Below are 13,020 nucleotides of genomic sequence, written 5' to 3'. Positions count from 1 at the left end.
CCAACCCATTAAGAATCGACAGCAGCTCGGTATGGAGAGCAGACCAGCACCGCTCCAGAGGACACGTCCCGCCCATAATAACAGAACCATCACAATCCCGGCCCAGAAATCCCGCATAACCCTGACCACCATCTGCAAAAAAAACGCAGCATCACAATTCAACTTAATATACGGGGAGTCTGGCGCCTTCCATCTGCACATATCAACACGTCTACAACTCACCATCCCTTCCCTCAGATCATCTGCATCCACCGCGGTAGCTACACCCGCCAAAAATGCCCGATCATCAAGGAACTGATCACTGTGATTAACCCGATTGTGATCGAACAAAATCATCCAAAGAAAAGTATAGAACCGAACAAATTCCATAACATGCAGAGCAATCCAAACAGCCTCAAATCAATCTAAACATGACTCACCCTCAATCAAATAGACTTTGACAGCAAAACCACCCGACTTCCACCTTCTTCGAGTAAACACGCAATATTTCATAAGATGCATCAATGAAACACAGTCTCGCCCACAAAACCCATAAAAACCCGGTACCGGAATATTCATACGAGCAAGCTTATCCCCACTAGGCAAAAAACCTTGACAGTATGCCCAAACCAGGTGTAAAACTTTTAGCGGCAATTTAAGCTTCCATAAATGCTTCCAAAACCGGTGAGGACCATTTGACCCACCAGGCATATCATCAAAACTACGATTCCTCGACAGAGCCACCAAATACCTCGATTTAACCTCGTATTGACCATAACGAGAAGAAGGCCAAAAAAACTTATCAGCAGCAGCAACACAAATAGGAAGACTTAAAATTGCCTCCACATCATCCTTATAAAAACACCTATTCACAACCGCAAAATTCCACAACCCCGCACCATCAATAATCATTTTTAATCCATGGTTAAAAATAGTTGTACCATCAACTTTTTTACATATAAAAATATTAATATATTAAATAAATTAAATATATATATATATATATAAAATAAGTATTCATTAAAATTTCCATTTTAAAGATTTGATATTAGTTTTTTATTTTTATAGATTAATATAAATCGTGATTAAATATATATTTAGTTTCCGCTTTTTTATATAATATATTATTTAGCCACTTTATTTTGAGTCTCGGAACGGCTGTGGCAACAGACAGTCCTCGGACAGTCTGCTGCAGACGGGCCATATGCGGGTTTGACCGTGGTGAATCCAAATTCGTTTTAATTTGAATTTGACAGGACATATTTTATGTTTTAAAATTTTTACGGGTATTTTGATAACATTTCGGCCCAAATACCATTTAATTATTAAATGTGTTTTAATTAAAATTAGGCAATATTTTTTTGTATTTTACTCTAACAATAATATAGTTGCTAACTATTTCGTCCTATGCAAATTGTTCTAATTTTTTATCTCTATTTGATTTTTTTTTATTCAGTAAAAAATTAATTTAATTTTAGTTTATAAAAAAATAGAATATAAAGACTAACGGCCTAGAGCCTCTAAAATAGAGGAGCTACTGATGTTTGCGGATAATATCAATTTCATAACCTTGCTGGTTATGGTAATTAGATGGAATGAGTTATTCAAAATCTAAACAGATAATGTTATAAAAATATAACCTTGTCTGTTTCGTCCTCTGTAAATTTCCTAAAAGTTTGATCTTTATTTGATTTTCTTGGTTTAATAAAAAATTAATTTATAAAAAAAATAGAATATAAAAGCGGCCTAGAACTTCTAAAATACTGGAGCTGCTCCTGCTTGCGGATAATATCAATTTCATACCCTTATTCTTTAGGGTTTGAACTGGATGAGTAATTAAAAAATAAACGGGTAATGTCAATTTTATAATCTTACCCGTTAGAATAATTGGACTCGATGAATAATTAAAAAAATAAACATATATAATGTGAATTGCATATTAGGTACCTAAAAAATATAAAATCCATAACATATATTAAATATATAATATAAAAATAATTTTAATAAAAATTATATACTGTAATTTTTTTTATCTATATTATTATATCTTGGCAGTAGCATGTGATGATGCCACTGCCAGGGATTCCTGCTTTTGCCTCATTCCCGCGCTATAGGCGCCGGAATGAGGTAAAATAAATAAAAAAATTTATCCATTACGGTGAATAAAGCACCGTAATGGATCTGCTTTTTAACTAACGGTTAAAAACATCCCCTTTCAAAGAAATAATTTTTAACTATATTCAAATTGGAAATTATTTTTTAAATTAGCACTATTTAGAGATTTAACCCAAAAGAGAGAGAACAAATAAATAAACGAGACAAACTGTACTGAGTAACCGAGTAAGATGTGTTTTGAAATAAGAGAGTAGAGAAATAAAATTAGGAATGACATCAAAAGAGATAGGATAAATAAATAAACGAGACAAACTGCACTGAGTAACCGAGTAAGATGTGTTTTGAGAAATAAAAGAGCGGCAACGACAAATAATATCCTTGAACTCTTCTTGAGAAGAAGAAATAATAGCATCAACCGCTATTTGGACATCCGTTTCAAAAATCACGTGATGAAACCCTTTAGTTGACACCCAAAGCAAAGCCTATAAAAGGGTGATACCTTCACATTCTTGAACCAATTGCGGTCTAAAAAACTTGGACGTCTTAACTTCCATAAAAGAACTTCTCAAATCGTGGAGAACTGCACCAGTTTTTTCATGTAAAGAATCTAAAAATAAAGCAACATCAGTATTGCATTTCAAGAACCCTTGAGGAGCTTTGTGTCATAGAATGCAAAGATCAACAACAACACTCTGATGAGTTCCCTTCCGAAGTTTCACCCGATGTCGATCAATCACAAAAGGAGTCTATGGCTAAGAAAACTATCTGTCGAGGAGGAATATTTTCACTCTACCAATATTTAACATTAAGGGCCCCTCCACACACTCCAATCCACCATCATGAACTTCCATGTAATTTCCTCAGTAATTGAAGCAATAATGGATAAAACTAAATATGAGAAGCTCGTTGTAGCAGTTGCCTTCAATGTAACCAGATTTGGAATTCTAGCCTCTCTCCATGCTTCTCGCGCAACTGTGAAAATCACAAAGCAGCGTCAGCAATCTCCAAGATCGGTTCTACACTGAACATACTAACTTTAATAAGTTATTTAGGGTTGACAGGCAGTTACAAGCCAAACGCCAATAGAAATATCAAACTTTCTGAGGAACTTTAGCTTGTCAAAGACAAGACAAGTCACCATAAACCCACAACTGAGTATTAGGAGCCATTGTTTCCATTGCTAAACACGCACTTTAACTGAAGTACATTCCAGTTTTAGAACCAGCCCAAATAACCTTATCGTAGCTATCTCTATGAACTCGAGGAAGTTTTTCCATCTCTACCCCAAGGGTCAAACAACTCCTCCAAAAGTTCAATGTCCCAATCCACCGAGTTAGGGACAAACAAATCCCATAATTTGAAGTTCTTTAAGCCTTTAATTACCAGGGTTTGAACCTTATGATTGAGATCATCATGAAGCCACACTCATTCCAAACACTAATCGATTTACCATCTCCAATTTTCCACTGAAACCCCTCCTTCAACAACAACTGGGAACTCTAAATACTCCTCCAAAATGTAACTAGGTGAATGGCCAATACTAGCACTCAAGAAATCCCCTTTCAGATAATATTTAACTTTAAAGATCCCACTAGTAAGAGAGTTACGATAGGTCACAAAATGTCAACATTACTTTCCCAATGTTGCTAAATTATAGGCAATGGAATCTCGAAAACCCAAACCTCCAAAATGTTTAGAGAGATAAACTCTCCCAATACATCCAGTTCAAACTACGAGCCCTCGTCTTATTATTACCGCTTCGAAAGGAGCTGAGCATTCGCTAAAGCTCCTCATCTGATGTAGTGGGGTAGTCGAAGTGTCTTCTAATGTGGGGGGAAATGGGGTGTCTATCACCCTTTGGGTAAAAGGAGTATAGGAAGGCATCTAATAGACTATCATGCCCTCGAGGACTCTTTTATCGAGAAAACTCTGGAACAAGACTTCCTCAGAGTCATCTATTGTCGATCTGGCGATCTCACTTGATATGTTACGATTCTCGAAAGCTCCTATATTAGGAGTTTCCTTTAGGTTTGATTCGCTCTTGACACTGACTCGTTAATCACTTGCATTATTGTTGGGCCGATGATAGCTGGTATTGGGGCCATGGGACATCAGGTAATTACTCAGTGAAATCTGGGTATTAAATCCTTACTGAGAGCCCTCAAGCGGGATTGAATGGAAACGACGGCTGTCGGGGAAAAATTTGGAAATTTCAGGCTGCCCCTTGTTGAGCGATTTCCGCAAGTGCACGGTTTCGCTTATAGTAATAAAAAGATATCGATCCCACAGAGAATGTTTTTTAACAAAAACTTATTTAAATTCAGTTTGACTCATGATTAGGTTTATAATATGGAAAATCGTTAATTGAATTTGGTTTTGAGATTGATTAACAAGAATCAGATTAGAATATATGTAGAATGTTAGAAATCAATTCTGTTTTGAGGTTGAATTACAAAACAGAAACGTTTAGTGTTTAAAATAAGAAATTAATTGTATTCGTTTGCATTAAGCAAAGAAAACAACTTTAAACTTTGTATAAATTATAAAAGTGTAATAATGTAAACTCCTTCAATTAAAAGGCTTTGAACCGTAGACAATCCTCCTACGGTCGGGTTAGATTGCTACCTTAACCAAATTCATTCTTACTTCCGATAAGCCGACCTAACGATCATATCGTTTGTAAGAATGAATTTGCCCAAGTGTTCAATAAAGTGTCCTTGTAAAGATATTGAATTTAACTACGTTTTAATAAAAACACCAGAACTCACTTCAGATCAGTTACAGAAGTGCTACATAAAATTATATTGAATTGCATGAACTTTATTAGATGAAGTATGAATTTGATACAAGTTTACAGAGAATAAAAAGTATGGAAGAATTCGAACGACATTAGAGTTTCGGGTCGTCAATCCTTTCCTCAAACCTCGTTTTAGAGTTTGTCAAACTCCGGGGTAGAATCCGCTACTTAATCTTCTCGCCGAATCTTTAAAATAGAGATAGTTCGTCTACTACCAAAATGTAAACTAATATAAACAGATCTTAATCTAAATCTAAATGCTACTGTGTTTGTAAGTAATCTAAGAACAATTTGTGTACATCAGATTGCTTTTTACAAAATTGAAATCTAAACTCTGACTCTTTTCTGAGTCAGAGTTTCTACATAACTTCGGCACTCTAATCTTATAAAATCTAACTCTCCCTGAACTCTGAAATCAACTCTTTATTTATAGATGTTGAAGAGTCGTGTCTAAGGGTCGTGTCCGCTGCGAAGAGACGTTTCTATCCACTCGAACGGATGCGTTTCTTTGATTTTCAACATGTGAATGTAGTGCTGCCAGGATTTCTGATCTTACCTAGAATGGAAATTCTCAGCCGAGAATAGGGAAGTAAATTGCAGTCCTTTGGAACGCAAGAAGAAGATGCCAGGAAAAGGTGTGTCCCGACCGAGAATCGGGATTCTCGGTCGCGACTCGTAATCTCTACCGAGATTCCGAAATCCCTGCCGAGATTCAGGATTTTTCTCCCGTTTCTGACTTCGTTCTCATCTCCTCGTATTGGTGTGTTGAATTCTTCGTCTTTTGGCTCCTAACTTAGGGTTTTTCCTTCATTTTTGACCTGTTTTTGTTCCTATTTGGATTTTACCAAATATTTAGGTACCTTGCATGAAAGAAACATATTCGGACGTAAAAGTACTCTAAATAGATATAAACAGCACGAATTCGTAGCAAAACTGATGTAAATATTAATGATATTTTAGGTATATTTTGGGCTTAACAAATCTCCACACTTAATCTTTTGCTAGTCCCGAGCAAAATTTCACTGAATTTATCCTTTAACTAATCTCATTATGAAAATAAAACATATATCTTTGTATTCGTTTTTAAATTAGTTAAGCAGAAAAGATTAACTTCGCATGACAAATTTATACGCAAAATATCAAACTAACTTAGTATAAAGGCGATATTTCATTCGTCTTGTATTTTCAATTTTAAAATTGAAGTATTCGGGATGATATAAGCACGCATGTTATTGAGTCTTTCGTCTCAAGGCATTTCAAAGCACAAAATTCCATTTCCCAAATCTAAACTATAATATGAATTTTATTAAATGAATTAAGTACTTAGGTTTAATTTATTTGCTTAGTTACGTCCAAGATAAGGGTGGTCTCGATCGTAACTTTTTATATGCTTTTTATTTGCTTTGTGTTCGCTTAAGAGGTACCGACCATGGGTGGACGCAATTGTTACTTTAAACTTAAACACGCTTAATTTTTGCTTATAACTTTAACGTTCCTTCCATACCTCGATTGTGATAAGGGTGGTCGCAATCGTGACCAAAAGTACCGTTTACTTAATTTTCTTCCCTTGCATACCTCGATTGTGATAAGGTTGGTCTCAATCGTGACCAAAAGTTAAGAATACGACTACTTGATTTAATTAACATGAATTATAAAATTAAAATTGTAAATTGGGAAAAATAAAAATAGCATATTCATCCTATATTGACTTAAAATTCAACATGTATTATGGCTAAAGTTTCCTTAAAAACTTCAATTGGTGTTAATGTAAGACGAAAATCAAACCGAGCTAAAAATTGTTAGTTCAATTTAATGCCTATAAACCTAATTGAAAATTTAAAATAAGATTTATTTTATCATGATTTCATGATATAAGATAGAGATTGAAATAAAGAATTTATTTACTTAAATACATTCACTCGAGACGTTTTTACTTAAAATCGTTTCGGAGATTTTGTGAAAAGTTGGAAAAATATTGCCCGTATAGAAATATTATTTCTAACGATAATGATAACCTAAAAATAATCATAAGTTAAATATATTTTAAACATATGAAAATATATGGTTTATAAAAAAATAATGTTAAATAAATTGTGTTGCAATATATGTTGCATTTGCATAAAACAAGTGTTGCATTTTAAATGTTGCTTAAAAATTATTCGTTGCATTTATTCGTACTAAAAATAAAATGATATATGCAATATCTCCTCCCACACTTAATTTGGACCATGTCCTCATTGGTGCAAAAATTGACAAAACACGAAAAATTGTACGAAATAAGGCATACGAAAAGAAAATATATAAATATGAAATGGATTTTATCCAACATAAATAGAAATTGAAATTGTACCAAACTTAATAATTAAAACATTGTACCAAACTTAATTAAAAAACAACATAAGAGCTAAATGAGTTGAGAAAAGATAAGATAAAACCTATTCATGTGGAGGTGAACCCGGTGGAGATGGTGTGGTCACAACGCCTCGACGACGGAAAAATGAAAAAAACTGGCGTCGGGTTGACGTATGATCTCCCCTCAAAGTATGGATATTTACATCCACCGCGTTTAATCGTGAACTCATCTCTTGATTATTCTCCATAATATCATCTAACCGCAAATTTATTTGACGGTAGTGTGCATTCATTTGGTTCAAAATTTGTTGCAAATAACCTTATCAGCAACATTGTGCTCGTCACCTACATGCCCTTGTGCTTGTGCTTGGCCGCCAATATGCTCCTCCTCCTCACCTTCTTTATCCTCTGCATCTTAATGCATATTGTCATCCCCAAAAATTCGCCTACTCATTACCATCCTCTTAATACCAGTACCATGTGAACTTGAAGTACCAACATCGAACTTGCAAAACTAGCCAACATTGGCTAACCACTAAATGAATGTGTAAAATTGCGGCATAATCCAACATCGGAAAATAATTAGGAGTAAATGATTGAAAATTACTCCATGATACTCGTAGCATCCAAAACAAGACTCGTAATCAAAGTACGCATAGTAACTTGCTTATTTGGTTGAAACGGAAACATGGACTTGATTGTCAAAAAGCATTCCAATGTTAATCTACCACGAAACCCGTGAAGATGTAACCCAAAATGAACAAATAAATCCTAACTTCAAATCCTTTACCTTTTTAACATGCCCAAAAAGAAAATAGGATAAAAATTTATTGAAATAGAAATGAGTAATTATCCTTAATGAGCTTGCTAGAAGTGTTCTTGGAATTAAATTCATCTAATTCAACTTCATAAAATTAACCTAAATCCCTAAATGTAACCCTCTCATTCTTTTTAGCATAGGAAAGAGTAACCAAAAAGTCAATAATGTCTGTTGCACTATGCGTTATGTCCATAAAAGTGCATGTACCACTACTCGTCCTCATCTGAAATAATGTTGAATGGATCAATATTCAACATGCAAACAATTATTAGAGGTAGAGGAAACCTTGTGAGTAACCTTTTTATGTCTAGGCATGGCGTTTAAATGTCGGATTTATGAGAGAAAAATAGAAAAATTGTAAGAGAGATAGAAAAATAGAGGTTTAGGTTATGGAGGTTGTGTTTGGGAAAGAAGTATGTTGGAGAGGTAAATTTTGGTAAAAAGTAAAGGTGATATGGTGTGGAATTGAGTGTGGAAGAAGAAAATGTGTTTGAAATAGAGTTTATGTAATGTTTGTGTAAGTAATAGGGTTATATAGGTATGAAAATATGTGTTTAGGAGTTAGTGTAGGAATAGAAAAAGGTTGATTTTTGTGTAAAATGCGGATCTCCCCTACCTACAGGTCGCGTGTCGCGACCGAGATTCATGAAACTCGGTCGCGACATGGCCATTTCAGGGAGATTCGTTTCTCCCGAAACTTGTTGTCTTCGCTGAACTTATAGGGATTCCATAATCCCTACCGAGATTCACATCTTGGTAGCTTATAAACACGTATATTAACTCCATATTAATTTAATTTCCTTGCAAATATGCCCTACGAATGAATATATTAATACCTGAAACTTAAAACACAAATAAAACAGTAAATGAAAGGAAAAACCAAAGGTTTAACCTTGATAAATATTGATTGAAATGAAACAATTAATGCTTTAAGGGAATTAATGTTACAACATAAATGTTCTTAATGAATTGATTGAATACTTGAATGTTTATTAAACAATTTTTTTTTAGAAGGAATAGGAAAAGAAAACAAACAAACAAGAAAAACTAACACGGGATCAACCTAGGAAGGCTGACCCCGATCCTATCCTCTAACAGAAGAGACGAGAGAAAGATGAGAGGAACAGAAAGGGTAGAAACACCTAACATCCCCTCATGCCCAGCTGCCGCCAAGCGATCCACAACCCGGTTTTGTTCCTTGTAGATGTGGTTGAACTTTAAGAAACTCAAAGGAAGGGTGAAGCCTTAAAATGGCTTTGATAAGATTTTGGCTGTTAAGACAAATAGCCTGGTTATCTGAAATCCTGTTGATCGCCTCCAAGTTATCAGATTCTACAGATAACCTCCTAACACCCAGGCTAATAGCAAGCTTGATACCTGAGAGAATACCCCAAAGTTCCACCGAAAAGGAAGAACTCATCCCCAGGTTATGGGTGAAACTAGCCAGCCAGGCGCCACCCGCATCACGAAGAACTCCTCCAGCAGCAATTTTGCCATTGTTAAGGCAGGAACCATCCGTATTCAGCTTCACTACCCCTTCTCTTGGTTTGCTCCAACCAACGAGATGGACCTCTCTTTTCTGGGTAGATCTGACCAGGGGATCCCCTTTGAAGCTCTCAGTAATAATAGAGAGCTTTTTCGAGAAGAAATCAAGTAAATCAGGAATAAGGACAGTTTTATCAGCAAAGATCTCCTCGTTCCTCCACTTCCAAATTTGGTGACAGATGATAGCAAAGAAAATATCACCATGCTCCATGTTGGCCAATAACTTCCCACTAGCTCCATCAGAGAACCAGTCAACCTCAGAATGAGCCATGAAGGAAGGGAGAGAATGGTGAGGGAGAATCTTTTTCCACACCTCTTTACTCTTGGGGCAATCCCTCAAAGCATGGCACAAAGTTTCAACATGGCCTCTGCATCTACTGCAGGCCCCTGAATCCGCCAAGTGTCGTCTGTGTCTATCCGAGTTAGTGAGCAGCCTGTTCTTGACTCCCAGCCAAAGGAAACTCCTAATACGGTAAGGGATTTTAAGGGTCCAAATGGATTTCCAAATATCCGAGGGAGGATCGGCCCTGTTAGGGGTAAAGGCTTCATAGGCAGATTTATAAGAATAAGCGCCATTGTTGGTCAGGGCCCAGCAATGCCTGTCCTTGTCTTCCTCTTGATTACTAATCTTAACTCCTCTAATTTTAAGGAGGGTCTCCAGGTTAAAGAAGGTATCAAACTTTGACCAGATCCAGTCACCCTCCGAGTTCACCACATCGGCTATTTTCCAGCAACGGATGTAACTAGGCGGGGAGGAGCTACACACTTCTATAAGCGGTTTGTCACCAATCCAAGTATCAAACCAGAAACTGATGGACTTACCATTACCCACCTCCAGGCCAACCCCCGTGCAGAACTCAGCAAACACAGCGCTAAGCCCTTTCCATAGGAAGGAACAACTGACAACTCTCTCCTTCGGGCCACCAAAATTTTTATCTTTCCGATACTTGCCACAGAGAAGACGAACCCAAAGAGAGGAAGGACATTGCCACATTCTCCAGAGAAGCTTCATTAAAAGGACTTTATTATTGTCTTTAGCTTGTCTGATGCCAAGACCCCCCTGCTTTTCGGCTGGCAGACCTCCTTCCAAGGGACCAGGTGAATCTTTTTCCCTTCTCCAGACTCTCCCCAAAGGAAACGCCGGTTAATCTTATCAAGCTCGTTGAGAACCGGCTCAGGGAGTCTACAGGCTTGCATGATATGGAGTCTACATTTATTAAACAATTAATGTGAAACATGAATGCGTTTTAATCATAAATGTCACAATTAACTTCTAATTAATATTCATAATGCAGATATATGCAGAAACATCTAGAAACATGAATTAAACATTTGCATAAATGCAATTAACATAAATTCAAACATGAAAATTTATTAAAGGAAAAAAAACATGTTTACATGATTAACATATATATATATGAATTATAAACAAACTTATATACAATAATTATACACAATCAGAAAATTAAAAATGTTCAAACAAGAACTTAGAACATGGAAATGATACAGAAACATAACACTGTAAATACAATGAATCAAATCTAATCTATTCTTCATCAATTGAAATTCCACGTTCTTGAGCCCGGTTTAATTTACTTGCATTGTTAATATTCTCTCTTATGAAGAAAGAAACCAAGGACCAAGAACTAGAGATAATCAAATTTCATGTTTGACGAATCTGTCGTTCTCCAAGAACTTGAAATTAAGGACTGAAAAAGGTTCATTCTCGTTCCAAAGAACGAAAAATTTGTATTTAGATACAACTAATAAAATTCGCATATCCAACTTTCTCGTTCTTCGAACGATAAGTATATATTAAACCATCTATTTAAAATATGTGAAGAATCTACAACATTACTGTTTATGCAAAAAAAAAAAAATTAAAAGGATGAATTAAAACAAATAAGGATTAGAAATTTTAAAAATAAATAAAAAATTGTAATGTTGAAAAAATATGTTAAGATTGAGGAATAAAATCAAAAAGCATGACTTATGAAAAATGAAAAGGTGTCATTTGTGGCTTTTGGTGAATAAAATCTAAAATTATAAATTAAATACATAGAGAGAAAAATTATTTATACCTTTTTTAAATTTTTTTTTATTGGTCAAAATATGCGTGTCATGGTCGAGAAATTAGAATATCGATCGTGACACGTTGCATTGGTCATCCCTAATTCTATAGAGATTTTTAAAATCTCAGTTGAGGTTTAAAAATCTTAATTGAGATTTAAAAATCTCAGTAAGTTCAGAAATTTTATAAAGCATTGAAAGTTAAAATCTCAGTTGAGAATTAAAAATCTCAATAAGTTGAGAAATTTGAGAAGGCATTGAAAGTTAAAATCTCAGTCGAGATTTATTAATCTCTTCATGAGCAGAACTTTATAAAACTTCAAACAAAAATCACTGTAGAGATTTTAAAAATCTCTATACAAACAGAAACTTAAATTATGTGTGATTTTAATTCAATCGAGATTTTTTTTTTCTTAAATCTAAAGACACTTTCTTAATTAGGTACAAATAGTTAAGATACATAACATATTTTCAATATTTTTTAATGATCAAAAAATTTTCATTTCTAATCTAATCATTATTGCTAAACTAAAGATGAATATATAAATTAAACTAAAATAAAATGTAAAAATTAAAATATGAAATACTAAAAACTAAAAATGTGATGATCCTTAAGAATTCTCAAGGAGAATCTAAATTTTGGACAAATCAATTATGTGGACCAAATTTAAATATGGTCTTGTTCATTCTAACTTGCCTGGAAAAAGATGTTTTTTTTTACGTTTTCTCAATTTAAGGATCTACTGATTGCGATTGAATGCCCGAACTTCTAGTTTTGTGCACGAACTGAAACTACGCACATGAACCAAAACTTTCAAAACTATATTAAAAGTATACAATTCCTTCCTGGCGGATAAGGTAATTTCATCCTACTTCTGATATATCTTGTCTGAGAAGATGTAGGCGTTTAAGGTAGTCATAAAAAGGGAAATTATTTGGGTTTAGTATATGAATTGAATAAATTTCTTAACAAATAGATATGATGTTTTGGTGAAGGATTAAGTGTATAGAAAAGAGGTAAATGTGTTTAGGAAGAGGTGAATTTTCTGGAAAAATAATCTGTCACGTCTGACATCCTGTTTTATAAAATTTTCTTTTCCTTCTGATGTATCTGCAAGCTTAATTTCTTTTCTGTAGACTCCTTTTGTGAATTTCATTGATAATCAAATCTCCAGGTTATCTTTTGAGAAACTTGGATTTTTTTTATCTGCAAACATCTAATTGCAAACGTTAAATAACAACGAGGATTTAGTCCTAGTAACCATCCTCAATAAATAAAATAAAACTATAAAATAAATAAATACATATATTATAAACCAAGGTTCGGAATAAAACACGAAAA

The sequence above is a fragment of the Euphorbia lathyris genome, chromosome 4, assembly GCF_963576675.1.
Source record: "Euphorbia lathyris chromosome 4, ddEupLath1.1, whole genome shotgun sequence".
Taxonomy (NCBI): Eukaryota; Viridiplantae; Streptophyta; class Magnoliopsida; order Malpighiales; family Euphorbiaceae; genus Euphorbia; species Euphorbia lathyris.
The sequence above is the reverse complement of the archived record's forward strand: the minus strand, read 5'-3'. Positions refer to the sequence as shown.